General features: G+C 43.3%; 2 long non-coding RNA genes across 4 annotated transcripts; both read left to right on the forward strand.

The window, feature by feature from the left end:
• Positions 1–1,107: 1,107 nt before the first annotated feature.
• On the forward strand, positions 1,108–3,285 carry LOC106570449 (uncharacterized). 2 transcript variants are annotated; one of them, XR_001320671.2, is made up of 4 exons: positions 1,108–1,239; positions 1,353–1,439; positions 1,568–1,638; positions 3,203–3,241. It is a non-coding gene; the product is annotated as an uncharacterized lncRNA (long non-coding RNA). The 2 variants fall into 2 exon arrangements; XR_001320670.2 differs by having other exon boundaries at positions 1,108–1,439; positions 3,203–3,285.
• A 306-nt stretch (positions 3,286–3,591) lies between these two features.
• LOC106570448 (uncharacterized) lies at positions 3,592–18,213 on the forward strand. Of its 2 annotated transcripts, XR_001320669.2 has the most exons (7): positions 3,592–3,817; positions 11,958–12,035; positions 12,299–12,362; positions 12,500–12,565; positions 15,544–15,687; positions 17,251–17,346; positions 18,176–18,213. It is a non-coding gene; the product is annotated as an uncharacterized lncRNA (long non-coding RNA). The 2 variants fall into 2 exon arrangements; XR_006758980.1 differs by lacking the exon at positions 3,592–3,817 and having other exon boundaries at positions 11,548–12,035.
• The last annotated feature ends 293 nt before the right edge of the window (positions 18,214–18,506 follow it).

An 18,506-nucleotide genomic window follows, 5' to 3' on the forward strand; every position in this document is an offset into this window, starting at 1 on the left:
CAGGCAGTGGCTGAGACAGCAGATTTTCTGACTTTATACACTGCACTCTTTGAGAGAGGTAGTTAGCAAACCAGGCCAAAGACCCCTCAGAGACACCAATACTCCTTAGCCGGTCCACAAGAATGGAATGGTCTACCATATCAAAAGCTTTGGTCAAGTCAATAAAAATAGCAGCACAACATTGCTTAGAATCAAGGGCAATGGTGACATCATTGAGGATCTTTAAGGTTGCAGTGACACATCCATAACCTGAGCGGAAACTAGATTGCATACGATAGAGAATACTATAAACATCTAGAAAGCCAGTCAGTTGATTATTGACAAGATTTTCCAACACTTTTGATAAACAAGGCTATTGCAGCACCCAAGGGGCTTAAACTTTCGAGCTCTCCCTGTAGATTTTGAGGTGACGTAGTGTCCCCATGAGTGACAGAACACTGAGCCATTCACGGCACAAATAGAGAACATTACCAACCCCTACGCTCTGTATTTTCCGCATTTTGGAGCTGCCTTACTCAAGACCATGTTTGTATACGTCTTCATTAACTCAATTATTATTATTTTTACATTGTTTGCAAACTGATATGTGACAAGTATTAATGCCAAAATAACATGCAAAACATTTTTTTTTTTGCTGAACAGGTGAGGCCCCAAAACAGGCCCTGAATGATGGGTCGCCTCTGAGTATGTTGAAGACTTAGCTTTATAAGTATTTCAAAGACGTTTGCTTCGCAAGTCCCATTAATAAGAAGTACTGTATGTCAAAGATTAAAACTGGGGCTTTTTCTCTGCAAGGCCCACAATGAGTCTATTGCACCATCTAGTGGATTCTACCCAATAACGCAATCAGAAGAGTTTAGAGATTGTTCGAGCTCATGTAGGCTACGATGAAACGTGTGTAATGTTTTATTGTAAAGGTAACAATGCCACCAATAAAATTCAAGCAACTGTCCCCTTAAACGGCAGTCTTGTGAAAAAAAATATACCGTTTTCCAGAGTGTGTTTAACTTCATTTTACCCATTAAGCTCTGTGTTCGGAATGTTTGTAGAATTATTTGCCAGGTATACCCGTATTTACGGTAACTCTGCCGCCGGGTAGAATTCAGAATGGCAGCGCTCATAATAGAAACATGCCATGTCGCATGTTGTGCTAATCGAACCCAAAATGTTCTTACATGGGGTCGTGGTGGAATCATTGCAAATAGAACATGTAATTACGCCGCTCTCTATGACCCAAAGGTAATATATATATTTCACAATTTAAATGTACTCGTGTCACTACATCATCAGTCTTGTCAATGTTGACAGCTGCTTGGAGTCGTTGGGTATAAGGCATATTTGCTGTGAGTCAGCTTTACAGGAGAAAGGTGTTGCTGCTGTCCTGAATGGACATACTGGGAGGGTGAACACAGTCCAGTGGGTCCACAGAGAGGACTGTGGTGAGTAGCTAAGCTACCTGCATGCTTCATCCAATGCTTTGATATGCTGATAATATATATTGATATGTTTCATCCAATGCTTTGATAGACTGTTTCTGACAGTTGGTCGTCTTCCTCCCTGATGATAGTACAGAAACTCACCTGGTGTCAGGAGGGTCTGACAGTCTGACTGATTGTGTGGGAGGCCCTAGATGGGAAGGTGTGTTAACACTACTACTAGAAGCAGGAATTGGTCTCATCCGACTGGCACTTCATCAATCTACACACAATACCCCATAATGACAAAGCAAAAACCTTTTTTTTTTTTTTAGCAACTTCATAAAAATAAAAACTGATATTCCATTTACATAAGTATTCAGACCCTTTACTCAGTACTTTGTTGAAGCACCTTTGGCAGCGATTACAGCCTCGAGTCTTCTTGGGTGTGACGCTACCAGCTTTGCACACCTGTATTTAAGAAGTTTCTCCCATTCTTCTCTGCAGATCCTCTCAAGCTCTGTCAGGATGGATGGAGAGCGTTGCTGCACAGCTTCTTTCAGGTCTCTCCAGAGATGTTCGATCGGGTTCAAGTCTGGCCTCTTGCTGGGCCACTCAAGGACGTTCAGAGACTTGTCCCGAAGCCTATCCTGCGTTGTCTTGGCTGTGTGCTTAGGGTTGTTGTCCTGTTGGAAGGTGAACCTTCTCCCCAGTCTGAGGTCCTGAGCGTTCTGGAGCAGGTTTTCATCAAGGATCTCCGTACTTGGCTCCGTTCATCTTTCCCTCGATTCTTACTAGTCTCCCAGTCCCTACCGCTGAAAAACATCCCCACAGCATGATGCTGCCACCACCATGCTTCACTGTAGGGATGGTAACAGGTTTCTTCAAGATGTGACACTTGGCATTCAGGCCAAAGAGTTCCATCTTGGTTTCATCAGACCAGAGAGTCATTTTACTTTTTCATCAGACCAGTCATGTGCCTTTTACTGAGGAGTGGCTTCCATCTGGTCGCTCTACCATAAAGGCCTGATTGGTGGAGTACTGCAGAGATAGTTGTCCTTCTGGAAGGTTCTCCCATCTCCACAGAGGAACTCTGGAGCTCGGTCAGAGTGACCATCGGGTGCTTGGTCACCTCCCTGACCAAGGCCCTTCTCCCCCGATTGCTTAGTTTTGCCGGGCATCCAGCTCTAGGAAGAGTCTTGGTGGTTCCAAACTTATTCAATTTAAGAATGATGGAGGCCACTGTGTTCTTGGACCTTCAATTCTGCAGAAATGTTTTGGTTCTTTTCCCCAGATCTGTGCCTCGACACAATCCTGTCTCGGCGCTCTACAGACAATTCCATCCACCTCATGGCTTGGTTTTTGCTCTGACATGCACTGTCAACTGTGGGTCCTTATATAGACAGGTGTATACCTTTCCAAATCATGTCCAATCAATTGAATTTACCACAGTTGGACTCCAATTAAGTTGTAGAAACATCTCAAGGATGATCAATGGAAACAGAATGCACCTGAGCTACAATTTCAAGTCTCATAGCAAAGGGTCTGAATACTTAAGCAAATAAGGTATTTCTGTTTTTTATTTGTTATAAATTAGCAAACATTTATAAAAATCTCTTTTCGCTTTGTCGTTATGGGTATTGTGTGTAGATTAATGAGGACATTTTTTTTTATTTAATACATTTTTGAACAAGACTGTAACGTAACAAAATGTGAAAAAAATCAAGGGGTCTGAATACTCTCTGAGATGCATATTTGTTGTTTGTGCTCTCTGCTACCTGTCCCAGACCTGTTGTCCCAGACCTGCTGGAACCCTGACCTATTCACCGGACGTGCTACCTGTCCCAGACCTGCTGTTTTCAACTCTCTAGAGACAGCAGGAGCGGTAGAGATGCTCTCAAAGATCGGCTATGAAAAAGCCAACTGACACTTACTCTTGTGTTACTGACTTGTTGCACCCTCAACAACTACTATAATTATTATTATTTGACAATGCTGGTCATTTATGAACATTTGAACATCTAGGCCATGTGCTGTTATAATCTCCACCCGGCACAGCCAGAAGAGGACTGGCCACCCCTCATAGCCTGGTTCCTCTCTAGGTTTCTTCCTAGGTTTTGGCCTTTCTAGGGAGTTTTTCCTAGCCACCGTGCTTCTACACCTGCATTGCTAGCTGTTTGGGGTTTTAGGCTGGGTTTCTGTACAGCACTTTGAGATATCAGCTGATGTAAGAAGGGCTATATAAATACATTTGATTTGATTTAACCAGTTTGTAAAGTGTGTTGGACACACTGGGCCAGTGTGTGCTGTGGATGCCATCCACCTGGACAACAATAAGCTACTCATCGCCTCCACAACTTCTGACTCCACTGTCAAACTTTGGCTCTACACTGGGAGTAAAGGTAAGAGATGCTTATTTGTCCCAGCAATAGACTAGTGTCCTGTCCAGGGGGTGTACTTGTCTTCTACAGTACATCAAGCTGCCTCACACTATAGAAACAGGAGGCTCCTGCCCTATGGGGTGTTCTGGCTGAGACAAGGAACTCTTTAGGACAGATAAGGCAATCAGATCATTGATCCCCTATTCCCCTACGTAGTGCACTACTTTTGATCAGGGCCCATAGGTAACGTTCCCTCTACGTTTTTGGGGCACTAAGCTAATTTTAGGTCTTGTGAGCGGAAACTTGAACGTTTTGAGAATTTTGTTCAACTTCCAGCGTGTTTACAGTGAACACTGAGGCTGTTTCCTTACAGTTTTACACAGTAGCCAATTGGCTATTGTGGCTATTCAAGCGTAATGTAGGCTTACCAACAAATCCAATGGAGCAAATCCCATATTTTTTTCACATGGAAATAGCTTTTGAGTTCTGTGATATAGCCTACAGTAGCCTATATGTGGTGTTCAATGCAGGCTACATTGCATGAGACTTTTAAAAATGTTTTTTCATTAAGGGCTTGACACTAATTAATGATTTTTTACTTGGTCTGCAAAACCATGGACTGTAAATTACATTGTGTTGTATGATGCAAGAAACCACTTTACAAAATAAAATGTATTATTACTTCCATACAGCGAATTATACAATGTAGGCTACCCCTTTGCCTGTTGGCTTATTTGCATATTCAACATTGCAATTTTAATTAGGACTTAAGCTTTTTACCCAAATGGCATTTCAAAGACAGATTGAAATGTAGCCTACATGTTTTGTGCTCTTGTAAGAAGCAGTAACTCTGCATTGCTGAACTATTCTTATCTATAACTGGGCTAATTACTCGCTAACTAGCAAATAATACCACTCGCGGCTCTGTGCACATACACTCGCGGGTGATTGAAAGACCGCTCATGGGCTACCCCGCCAATAGAATTCAACTCCGTTGTGCTCTGGCTCTGCCTACAACAAAATCACAGACCCAATCTTGCAAAGTTAGATTTGTTTTGTTTTGTTTTGTTCGATTGAAAAGGGGCTGATATAATGTTGATTTGATCACAGAAAAAACTTTGATATATACAGTGCAAACTAATGGGGCGAACTAGGTGAAGTTCAATCTCTTGCATCTCTGTGCTGCCTGACATTTCTTCTGCGTCGCAGTCCTGGAGGAGGTGCGAGGCCGTGCACGTGTGCAGTTCAGCGGGAACATTGCCCATAGGCCGCCCAGCTATGTTAATTTGTATTTTGTAACTTCAGTGGTACTCTTATCGCAATATGATAAGGCTACACAAACCACAATGTTCACCTAAAGTGGGCTTAGTTCTACCTAAGTAGGGTGAAGTTGCCTCTAGATGCTGATCTTGGGTCAGTTTTGCATTTTCCCCACTAATGGTTGAGGGGGAGCTGATCCTAGATCTTTACCTAAGGGAAACTTCACCCCGGATCTATAAAACCCTGCATTAAAAATGGACTATAAGTGTTCCTTGATTCCTGTTCTGAGATGCAGGCAGTGTGTTTGTTTACAAGGGAAACTTCACCCTGTAGCAAAAGGGGCATTTTTGAGTTAGTCTGTGCTGAATTCTCCACCTACCCTGACATCTGCTGGCATGCTGTGGTAGTAGAAACACAGAGGGAACAGTCTGATCATTTGAGTCACATCATTTAATGAGTCATCACTTCAGGATTGTCTGAAATCATTGTAATGGCCTATTGTTACCGCTGTGGTTTCCACTGTGTCGTGAAACCAGGATTGTATCACGGTATTTGTATTTAGTATTTTATTAGGGATCCCCATTTGCTGTTGCAAAGGCAGCAGCTACTCTTCCTGGGGTCCAAACACATTAAGACACTTATATTACGGATAAAAGAAAAATATAAAACATTGCATCATATAACACTGTCACACCAACACATATCCACAACACAAAATCTATGATATCACTATACAACAATACCACAATGTATGTGTGTGTAGAGTGTGTGTGCTAGCACCCGTGTGTGTCTGTACCTGTGTGTGTCTCTTCGCTGTTCCAGTAGGTGTGTTTTTTAAAATCTGATTCTACTGCTTGCATCAGTTACCTGAGATGGAATAGAGTTCCATGTAGTCATGGCTCTATGTAGTACTGTGCGCCTCCCATAGTCTGTTCTGGACTTGGGGATTGTGAAGAGGCCTCTGATGGCATGTCTTGAAGGATATGCATGGGTGTTCGAGCTGTGTGCTAGTAGTTTAAACAGACAGCTTTGTGCATTCAGCTTGTCAACACCTCTTACAAAATCAAGTAGTGATGAAGTCAATATCTCCTCCACTTTGAGCCATGAGAGATTGGCATGTAAACTCAGCAAAAAAAGAAATGTCCCTTTTTCAGGACGTCCCTAAATTCACAGATCTTCATTGTAAAGCGTTTAAACACTGTTTCCCATGCTTGTTCAATGAACCATAAACAATTAATGAACATGCACCTGTGGAACGGTCGTTAAGACACTAACAGCTTACAGACTGTAGGCAATTAAGGTCACAGTTATGAAAACTTAGGACACGAAAGAGGCCTTTATACTGACCCTGAAAAACACCAAAAGAAAGATTCCCAGGGTCCCTGCTCATCTGCGTGAACGTGCCTTAGGCATGCAGCAAGGAGGTATGAGGACTGCAGATGTGGCCAGGGCAATAAATTGCAATGTCCGTACTGTGAGACGCCTAAGACAGCGCTACAGGGAGACAGGATGGACAGCTGATCGTCCTCGCAGTGGCAGATCACGTGTAACAACACTTGCACAGGATCGGTACATCCGAACATCACACCTGCGGGACAGGTACAGGATGGCAACAACAACTGCCCGAGTTACACCAGAATTGCATAATCCCTCCATCAGTGCTCAGACTGTCCGCAATAGGCTGAGAGAGGCTGGACTGAGGGCTTGTAAACCTGTTGTAAGGCAGGTCCTCACCAGACATCACCGGCAACAACGTCGCCTATGGGCACAAACCCACCGTCTCTTGCAGGTGCCTTGGTGGAAGATTGGGGTAACATCTCACAGCAAGAACGGTCAAATCTGGTGCAGTCCATGAGGAGATGCACTGCAGTACTTAATGCAGCTGGTGGCCACACCAGATACTGACTTATTTTTTATTTTGACCCCTTTGTTCAGGGACAGATTATTCAATTTATGTTAGTCACATGTCTGTGGAAGTTGTTCGGTTTATGTCTCAGTTGTTTAGTCTTGTTATGTTCGTACAAATATTTACACGTTAAGTTTGCTGAAAATAAACGCAGTTGACAGTGAGAGGACATTTCTTTTTTTGCTGAGTTTATATCATTCATGTTAGCTCTCGGTGTACATTTAAGGGCCAGGCACGCTGCCCTGTTCTGAGCCAATTGAAATTTTCCTAACTCCCTCTTTGTGGCACCTGATCACACGACTGAAGTAGCCCAGGTGCGACAATAGGGCCTGTAGGACCTGCCTTGTGGACAGTATTGTCAAGAAGACAGAGCAGCACTTTACTATGGACATACTTCTACCAATCTTAGTCTCCTTTAATCTCCTCAATTTCCTAAATTTCCACATTCATTACAAGATTTAGTTGAGGTTTAGGGTTTAGTGAATGATTTGTCCAAGTACATTGCTTTTAGTTTTTGAAATATTTAGTACTAACTTATTCTTTGTCACCCATTTTGAAACTAACTACAGTTCTTTGTTAAGTGTTGCAGTCGCTGTAGTAGCTGACGTGTATAGTGTTGAGTCAGCCACATACATAGAGACAGAAGATTGAAAGATTTAAAGATTGAAAAAAGTAAGGGGCCTAAACCGCTGCCCTGGGGAATTCCTGATTCTACCTGGATAATGTTTGAGAGGCTTCCACTAAAGATCATCCTCTGTGTTCTGTTTGACAGGTAACTCTTTATCCACGCTATAGCAGAGGGTGGAGAGCCATAACGCATACATTTTTATAGCAGCAGACAATGCTCTATAATGTCAAAAGCCACACTGAAGTCTAACAAAACAGCCCTCACAATCTTTTTGTCATCAATTTCTTCCAGCCAATCATCAGGCATTTGTGTAAGTGCTGTGCTTGTTGAATGTCCTTCCCTATAAGCATGCTGAAAATCTGTTTTCAATTTGTTTACAGTAAAATAGCATTGTATCTTGTCAAAGTTTACTAAGGGTTGGTAACAGGCTCTTTGGTCGGCTATTTGAGTCAGTAAAGGGGGCTTTACTATTCTTGGGTAGACGCATTACTTTTGCTTCTTTCCAGGCCTGAGGGCACACACTGTCTAGTAGGCTTAGATTGAAGATATGGAAAATAGGAGTGGCAATATCGTCCTCTATTATCATCAGTAATTTTCCATCCAAGTTGTCAGACCCGGTTGCTTGTCATTGTTGATGGACAACAATCATTTTTTTACCTCTTCCACACTTACTTTGTGGAATTCAAAATTACAATGCTTGTCTTTGATAATTTGGTTAGTTATACTTGGATGTGTTAGCGTTTGTTGCTGGCATGTAATGCCTAAGTTTGCTAATCTTGTTAATGAAAAAAAATCATAAAAATAGTTGGCAATATCAGTGGGTTTTGTGATGAATGAGCCATCTGATTCAATATATGATGGAGCCGAGTTTGCCTTTTTGCCATAAGTTTACGTAGACTCAATTAGTATTTGGTAGCATTGCCTTTAAACTGTTTAACTTGGGTCAAACGTTTCGGGTAGCCTTCCACAAGTTTCCCATAATAAGTTGGGTGAATTTTGGCCCATTCCTCCTGACAGAGCTGGTGTAACTCAGTCAGGTTTGTAGGCCTCCTTGCTCGCACACACTTTTTCAGTTCTGCCCACAAATTTTCTATAGGATTGAGGTCAGGGCTTTGTGATGGCCACTCCAATACCTTGACTTTGTTGTCCTTAAGCCATTTTGCCACAATTTTGGAAGTATGCTTGGGGTCATTGTCCATTTGGAAGACCCATTTGCGACCAAGCTTTAACTTCCTGACTGATGTCTTGAGATGTTGCCTCAATATATCCACATAATTTTGCTTCCTCATGATGCCATCTATTTTGTGAAGTGCACCAGTCCCTCCTGCAGCAAGCACCCCCACAACATGATGCTGCCACCCCCGTGCTACACGGTTGGGATGATGTTCTTCGACTTGCAAGCCTCCCCCTTTTTCCTCCAAACATAACAAAGGTCATTATGGCCAAACAGTTCTATTTTTGTTTCATCAGACCAGAGGACATTTCTCCAAAAAGTACAATCTTTGTCCCTATGTGCAGTTGCAAACTGTAGCCTGGATTTTTATGGTGGTTTTGGAGCAGTGGCTTCTTCCTTGCTGAGTGGCCTTTCAGGTTATGTCAAAATAGGACTCGTTTTACTGTGGATATAGATACTTTTGTACCTGTTTCCTCCAGCATCTTCACAAGGTCCTTTGCTGTTGTTCTGGGATTGATTTGCACTTTTCGCACCAAAGTACGTTCATCTCAAGGAGACAGAACATGTCTCCTTCCTGAGCGCTATGATGGCTGCGTGGTCCTATGGTGTTTATACTTGCGTACTATTGTTTGTACAGATGAATGTGGTACCTTCAGGCGTTTGGAAATTGCTCCCAAGGATGAACCAGACTTGTGGAGGTCTACAATTGTTTTTCTGAGGTCTTGGCTGATTTCTTTTGATTTTCCTATGATGTCACGCAAAGAGGCACTGAGTTTGAAGGTAGGCCTTGAAATACATCCACAGGTACACCTCCAATTGACTCAAATGATGTCAATTAGCCTATCGGAAGCTTCTAAAGCCATGACATCATTTTCTGGAATTTTCAAAGCTGTTTAAAGGCACAGTCAACTTAGTGTATGTGAACTTCTGACTCACTGGAATTGTGATACAGTGAAATAATCTGTCTGTAAACAATTGTTGGAAAAATTACTTCTGTCATGCACAAAGTAGATGTCTTAACCGACTTGCCAAAACTATAGTTTGTTAACAAGAAATTGGTGGTGGTTGAAAAACGAGTTTTAATGACTCCAACCTAAGTGTATGTAAACTTCCGACTTCAACTGTATATATGTGTGTGTATATTGTGAAGTGGAAACGTCTAGGAGTAACAACGGCTCAGCCACGAAGTGGTAGGCCACACACAAGCTCACAGAACGGGATTGCTGAGTGCTGTAGCACGGAAAAATTGTCTGTCCTCTGTTGCAAGACTCCCTACTGAGTTCCAAACTGCCTCTGGAAACAACGTCAGCACAAGAACTGTTCGTCGGGAGCTTCATAAAATGGGTTTCCATGGCCGAGCAGCCGCACATAAGCCTAAGATCACCATGCGCAATGCCAAGCGTTGGCTGGAGTGGTGTAAAGCTCGCACATATTGGATTCTAGAGCAGTGGAAACACGTTCTCTGGAGTGATGAATCACGCTTCACCATCTGCCATTCCGACAAACGAATCAGGGCTTGGCGGATGCCAGAAGAACGCTACCTGCCCCAATGCATAGTGCCAACTGTAAAGTTTGGTGGAGGAGGAATATTGGTCTGGGGCTGTTTTTCATGGTTTGGACTAGGCCCCTTAGTTCCAGTGAAGGGAAATCTTAACGCTACAGCATATAATGACATTCTAGACGATTCTGTGCTTCCAACTTTGTTGCAACAGTTTGGGGAAGGCCCTTTCCTGTTTCAGCAAGACAATTCCCCCGTAAACAAAGCAAGGTCCATACAGAAATGGTTTGTCGAGATCGGTGTGGAAGAATTGACTGGCCTGCGCAGAGCCCTGATCTCAACCCAATCGAACACCTTTGGGATGAATTGGAACGCTGACTGGCCTAATCGCCCAACATCAGTGCCAGACATCACTAATGCTCTTGTGGCTGAATGGAAGCATGTCCCCGCAGCGATGTTCCCACATCTAGTGTAAAACCTTCCCAGAAGAGTTGAAGGCTGTTATATCAGCAAAGGGGGGACCAACTCCATATTAATGTCCATGATTTTGGAATGAGATGTTTGATGAGCAGGTGTCCACATACTTTTGGTCATGTAGTGTATCTTATCTCATGCATCTCTTCCCAGAACCTAATCAAGCATCTGATGCATTTGCACATGATTTTAGTTCTGGGTTTCTGAGATTAGGTGTTTTTGTGGCATTGGTTGGTATTTCCTCTCTGTATGTTAGCGGGTGTTGGGGGAGAGTGAATGTTGATGTTACATGACAGTCATGGAGATGAGCGTGTGGCCTACATAAGACAACACACCCTGAGGACAGACCCATTCTGCATCCCAAATGACACCCTATTCCCTATATAGTGCACTACTTTTGACCAGGGCCAATAGGGAATAGGGTGCCATTTACGTGCTACAGCACTCAGCAATCCCGTTCTGTGAGCTTGTGTGTGGCCTACCACTTCATGGCTGAGCCGTTGTTGCTCCTAGATGTTTCCACTTCACAATATACACACACATATATACAGTTGAAGTCGGAAGTTTACATACACTTAGGTTGGAGTCATTAAAACTCGTTTTTCAACCACCACCAATTTCTTGTTAACAAACTATAGTTTTGGCAAGTCGGTTAAGACTTTGTGCATGACAGAAGTAATTTTTCTAACAATTGTTTACAGACAGATTATTTCACTATCACAATTCCAGTGGGTCAGAAGTTTACATACACTAAGTTGACTGTGCCTTTAAACAGCTTGGAAATAGCACCCTATTCCCTATTGGCCCTGGTTTAAAGTAGTGCACTATATAGGAAATAGGGTGCCATTTGGGATGTGGTCTGGGTCTGTCCTCAGGGTGTGTTGTCTTATGTAGGCCAGACGGAGCTCTGCTGCCAGTATGTGCTGCTAGTGCCTGGAAGACCCCTGGGTTTCTGGCGAAAGGAGAGAAGAAAAACATGTCACCGTTTGACAAATGTCTCTGCTGCTTGACTCAAAAGACCTAGCCTAGCGTTTAGCCATCTCACTTCTCTAGGATGAGTTAGTGAAATAATCTGGGAGCAGTTGATTTAGGAACGCTTGTCGGTGATGTATGGAACCCAATGTTTTTGTGTAATTTTCGTGCCAGTTTTGTACAAGTATGATGCACACCCTATTATAAAGGCTAATTTTGTTGTTTTTTCTTCCCTCTCTCTCCCTGAAGCGGAGTGCACACAAACAATATCGTTTGGGAGAGGCTTCTTGATGGATGTCTCGCTAGCGTTCTTGCTAGGAAGCAGAGGTAAGCTGTTTCTACGGTGGCGTTTGCCGGTTCGAGATACCCCCCGCCCCCATATTAAAAATGCAATTTGTGCATGAAGTGTCCCGCACGTCATCTCTCCTCCCTTTCACATGCCTGTTCTCTGTTTGATGCTTTGTCCCCCCGCCCTTCCACACCTTCACTCAATCTGTCTTAAAAACATGAGGTAGATGTAAATGTGTTATAATGCAGCCTGGCTTCAGCAGCAAGTGTGACAGGACTAATGCAATACATGTATTTTTCAGTTCCCATAATGGCCTGCTTTGGCGAGATTGCAGAATCCATTTGTATGTGCAGTGCAATTGACAGGTGAGCGAGATCAAATAGCTGGCATTGGCCAACAAATTAATGGACAGTAATGTAAAAATCAATACATTGAGTATGTTGTATTCATAAACATATTAATTGACATTGATGCTGGCCTTTTCTCCCCATGTCTCTGACAGTTCATGAAAGTCTTCTCCTTGCAAGGGCATGAGGATTGGATCTGTGGGTGGAGTGGGTGTATTTAGGTGAGGACCTCACCAGTGTTTAGCGATCTGTTTCCTCACTGCCTTATTTTACATTTACATTTTAGTCATAAATCTGTCTAATAATCAGAGATGTTATGACAAAACATGTGGAAGTATTTCTGGTATATGTATATTCAGCTGCCTACTTGAGTTGTGCAACCCACACCAGATGCACTCCAGCAGTGCTCTGTTCAGGCCTACATCACAAATGGCACCCTATGGGCTTAATATAGTGCACTAATTTTGACCAGAACCCCATGGGCCCTGATCCAAAGTGGCGCACTATAATAAGGAATAGGATGCAATTTGGGATTCAGCCCAGGGTTTGTAAAAGCTATTTCATCTCCTTCACCAGCCCTCTCCACTGGACTCATCCCACTCAGTCAATGAACTACTCCAAGCTGGGCGGCCATTAGAGGTGGAGAGAGAAGCTGTGTACCAAATGGCACCCTATTCCCTTCATAGTGCACTACTTTTGACCAGAGGCCTATGGGATGCAGTCAGAGATTAATTTATATGTACCAGCCCCATAGGCTTTGCAAAAGTCCTCTCTCTCCAGTCTCTCTCTACTATAAAATAAAATGAAAATCCATCCTTTTATGACTGGGGCATCTGTTTAATATGATTTGCTTTTGCAAACTGACGTCTTTCTATAATGCATGAAACGGGTGCAGCAGGGCCTAGTCAATGCTTTCATTCCACCTCTCTCAGATATACTGTAACCTTCAAGCAGCGTGGCTCCACAGCCCTGTCTTTGAGTTCAGCTGGGGGTCTTTTTAATTCCAACTTTTGGAAGACACGGTTCAACCAAGGTTCTGACACTCTGTGGTCACTGAAGATTCCCTCTTGTTGCAGGAATAGGGGTGTTAACCCTGGTATCCTGGCAAGTCCCGACCTGGCCCCCTTATACTACCATGGCCACCTAATAACCCCCTTCCTTTCAACCCCCTCCTCTCCCTGTTACTCTTCCCCAGGTGGCCTTAGTTTTAAGAAGTTGTGTGTTCTCTTCTCAGCCATCTTATCCAGAGTGAATCTGAAATGGCACCTTGTTCACTCTGTCGTGAAAACCGTTTGATCAGAGCCCAAATGTGATGCACTAGGCCTATATAGGGAATACAGTGCCTTGCGAAAGTATTCGGCCCCCTTGAACTTTTCGACCTTTTGCCACATTTCAGGCTTCAAACATAAAGATATAAAACTGTAATTTTTTGTGAAGAATCAACAACAAGTGGGACACAATCATGAAGTGGAACAAAATTTATTGGATATTTCAAACTTTTTTAACAAATCAAAAACTGAAAAATTGGGCGTGCAAAATTATTCAGCCCCCTTAAGTTAATACTTTGTAGCGCCACCTTTTGCTGCGATTACAGCTGTAAGTCGCTTGGGGTATGTCTCTATCAGTTTTGCACATTGAGAGACTGACATTTTTGCCCATTCCTCCTTGCAAAACAGCTCGAGCTCAGTGAGGTTGGATGGAGAGCGTTTGTGAACAGCAGTTTTCAGTTCTTTCCACAGATTCTCGATTGGATTCAGGTCTGGACTTTGACTTGGCCATTCTAACACCTGGATATGTTTATTTGTGAACCATTCCATTGTAGATTTTGCTTTATGTTTTGGATCATTGTCTTGTTGGAAGACAAATCTCCGTCCCAGTCTCAGGTCTTTTGCAGACTCCAGCAGGTTTTCTTCCAGAATGGTCTTGTATTTGGCTCCATCCATCTTCCCATCAATTTTAACCATCTTCCCTGCCCCTGCTGAAGAAAAGCAGGCCTAAACCATGATGCTGCCACCACCATGTTTGACAGTGGGGATGGTGTGTTCAGGGTGATGAGCTGTGTTGCTTTTACGCCAAACATAACTTTTTGCATTGTTGCCAAAAAGTTCGATTTTGGTTTCATCTGACCAGAGCACCTTCTTCCACATGTTTGGTGTGTCTTCCAGGTGGCTAGTGGCAAACTTTAAACAACACTTTTTATGGATATCTTTAAGAAATGGCTTTCTTCTTGCCACTCTTCCATAAAGGCCAGATTTGTGCAGTATACGACTGATTGTTGTCCTATGGACAGAGTCTCCCACCTCAGCTGTAGATCTCTGCAGTTCATCCAGAGTGATCATGGGCCTCTTGGCTGCATCTCTGATCAGTCTTCTCCTTGTATGAGCTGAAAGTTTAGAGGGACGGCCGGGTCTTCATAGATTTGCAGTGGTCTGATACTCCTTCCATTTCAATATTATCGCTTGCACAGTGCTCCTTGGGATGTTTAAAGCTTGGGAAATCTTTTTGTATCCAAATCCGGCTTTAAACTTCTCCACAACAGTATCTCGGACCTGCCTGGTGTGTTCCTTGTTCTTCATGATGCTCTCTGCGCTTTAAACGGACCTCTGAGTATATCACAGAGCAGGTGCATTTATACGGAGACTTGATTACACACAGGTGGATTCTATTTATCATCATTAGTTATTTAGGTCAACATTGGATCATTCAGAGATCCTCACTGAACTTCTGGAGAGAGTTTGCTGCACTGAAAGTAAAGGGGCTGAATAATTTTGCACGGACAATTTTTCATTTTTTTATTTGTTAAAAAAGTTTGAAATATCCAATAAATTTCGTTCCACTTCATAATTGTGTCCCACTTGTTGTTGATTCTTCACAAAAAAATACAGTTTTATATCTTTATGTTTGAAGCCTGAAATGTGGCAAAAGGTCGAAAAGTTCAAGGGGGCCGAATACTTTCGGAAGGCACTGTATATACAATTAAAGGGATAGTTCACTGAAATATTTTTTTGTATTTTGTTCATTAGTCCACCCACAAAATTGTGCATGTCAGCAGTCAAGTTTCCAAGATAGAGCACTTTCAGTACAGAGCAAAAACTGTAGTGATGATGATGATGCAGTTTGAATTGAGTGAACGATCCCTTTTAAATAAAAAATATATACTAAATAAAAACAAACTCATTTCTACCTCCATGCTGTACAGAGGGGGATCTGTTACTGGCCAGCTGTGCTCAGGATTGTCTGATCCATGTGTGGAGGCTGGTTGCCAAATCTGGGACTGAGGGAAACACACAGGATGAACACACCATTAGGATGACTGAGGACGTCTTTAAACTGACAGACACCGGTGAGTAGACACTCGTTATCAGGCTTCATTAGAACATTTCTGTTAATTAGAAGAATTTTCTTATAAAAAATGTATGATTAAATAAAAACATCAGGTTTTTGTGGATTTCATAGGACAATGAATGTCTATCTATCAACAATATCTGTGTTAATGTAGTAATAAACAGTCAAGTGATCATTAATGTGAATGTCATCATTGCCAATGTTCATTGGATTGATGTTTTATTTTAGTCGGGAATGTGGATTGTTCGATCCCTGGCAACAACCGTATGATTCTAAAAATGTATTTGACATATGTGGATGGAGTTTGTGATTGTACAATCACACCATTCTACTAAATATTCATGTACACTATATATGCAAAAGTATGTGGACACCCCTTCAAATTAGTGGATTCGGCTATTTCAGCCACACCGTTGCTGACAGGTGTATAGAATCGAGCACACAGCCATGCAATCTCCATAGAAACATTGACTGTCCACGTGGTACCGTCATAGGATACCACCTTTCCAACAAGTCAGTTTGTCAAATTTCTGCCCTGCTACAGCTGCCCGGTCAACTGTAAGTGCTGTTATTGTGAAGTGGAAACGTCTAGGAGCAACAACGGCTCAGCCGCGAAGTGGTAGGCCACATAAGCTCACAGAACGGGACCGCCAAGTGCTGAAGCGAGTAACACGCAAAAATGTCTGTCCTCGGTTGCCACACTCCCTACTGAGTTTCAAACTGCCTCTGGAAGCAACGTCAGTACAAGAACTGTTTGTCGGGGGCTTCATGAAATGGGTTTCCATGGCCGAGCAACCGCACAAACAAGCCTAAGATCATGCGCAATGCCAAGCGTCGGCTGGAGTGGTGTAAAGCTCGCCGCCATTGGACTCTGGAGCAGTGGAAACGCATTCTCTGGAGTGATTAATCACGTTTCACCATCTGCCAGTCCCATGGACTAATATGGATTTGGCAGATGTCAGGAGAACGCTACCTGTCTCAATGCCTAGTTCCAACTGTAAAGTTTGGTGTTGAAGGGATAATGATCTGGGGCTGTTTTTCATGGTTCGGGCTAGGCCCCTTAGTTCCAGTGAAGGGAAATCTTAACGCTACAGCATACAAGGACATTCTAGAAGATTCTGTGCTTCCAACTTTGTGGCAACAATCTGGGGAAGGCCCTTTCCTGTTTAAGCATGACAATGCCCTTGTGCCCAAAGCGAGGTCCATACAGAAATGGTTTGTCGAGATCAGTGTGGAAGAACTTGACTGGCCTGCACAGAGCCCTGACCTCAACCCAAACGAACACCTTTGGAATGAATTGGAATGCCGACTGAGCCAAGCCTAATCGCCCAACATCAATGCCCGACCTCACTAATGCTCTTGTGGCTGAATGGAAGCATGTCCCTGCAGCAATGTTCCAACATCTAGTGGAAAGCATTCCCAGAAGAGGGGTGGCTGTTATAGCGGCAAAGGGGGGACCAACTCCATATTAATGCCCATAATTTTGGAATGAGATGTTTGATGAGCAGGTGTCCACATACTTTTGGTCATGTAGTGTATGTATGTTGTCTCCTCGCCCCAGATGCCTCCTCAGTGTTTGCAGTGACGCTAGAGTCAGTCCTGGCCGGACACGAGAACAAGGTCTATGGAGTCCACTGGCAGACCCTTGCCATCAAAGGTACTGTACTGTCAACCTATACACCATTCAGTCCCCAGATCAGACTTTTCTTATTTCACTGTGATGTGGTGGTGCCATACCACTCAATGATTTCATGGTGTTGGAGTGATTTGTTTGATGGGCCTACCATACACCCATGAAATCAGAAAGGGTGACCCCTAAACTCTTTTATTGGTTCACATCACTCACTGTCTGTCTGCCTGCTGCAGTTCTGTCATGATGTTTTACCCATCCAACCTGCATATGCTGTATTGTGGTTCCGGGGGGTTTCCCCTAGGTACAAATCTAGGATCCACTTCCCCTGCCCCAATCCTAAACTTAGTCATTAGTGGGGGAAATGCACAAACTGACCCCAGATCAGCTTCTAGGGGCAACTCCCCCTACAGGATGTGACCAGCATCAGTCTCTGAGCCTGCTCTCTGTGTCTATGGACAAGACCATGATCTTGCGGGCTTCAGAGGAGGGCTAGGGGGTGTGGGTGGAGCAACGGGAGGCTTCGAGCTGTGTCCCAAAGGGCACACTATTCCCTATATAGTGCACAACTTTGGCCTGTCTTAAGTAGTGCACTCTATAGGGAATAGAGTGCTGTTTGGGACACAACCATCTTTCCTTTCACAGCTTTGTCATTTTTCAAATCCTACACTGTTAAAGGTCAACACCCCTGTCTCTGTCTCTTGCTGTCTGTCTCTCTGTCTCGTCTGTCTTCAGCAGCTGTTGTGATGAAATGAAATGTTGAAATGTCATCAAGGCCTGCTCTCTTTTCTCTCTCTGTCCTTCTCTCTCTCGTCATCATGCCCCCGCTGTGTTTCATTGGTGTGCCTGGATACAGCCCTTAGCCCTACCGCAACCCGCTGAGGTACCTTATTGCTATTATAAACTGGTTACCAACTTAATTAGAACAGTAAACAAGTAATATTGTGTCATACCTGTGGTATATTTTCTGTTATCCAGGACCCAAACTACCCAGTTTATAATTTGATTCTGTCACTGATGTGGTGTTGGATTGTAGAAATGGCATTGTTAGAGGCTGATGCCATTAATCGACAGTTCTACACTGTAGGTTGGGCTTGTATGGGTTGGTTTCCTCCCTGTCTCCTTGTTATCAGTCACAAGCCAGAGAGCGCCGACAGGGGAAGAATGGATAACGAAAGACATACCAG

This window comes from Salmo salar, chromosome ssa14 (genome assembly GCF_905237065.1).
Source record: "Salmo salar chromosome ssa14, Ssal_v3.1, whole genome shotgun sequence".
In the NCBI taxonomy this organism is placed as follows: Eukaryota; Metazoa; Chordata; class Actinopteri; order Salmoniformes; family Salmonidae; genus Salmo; species Salmo salar.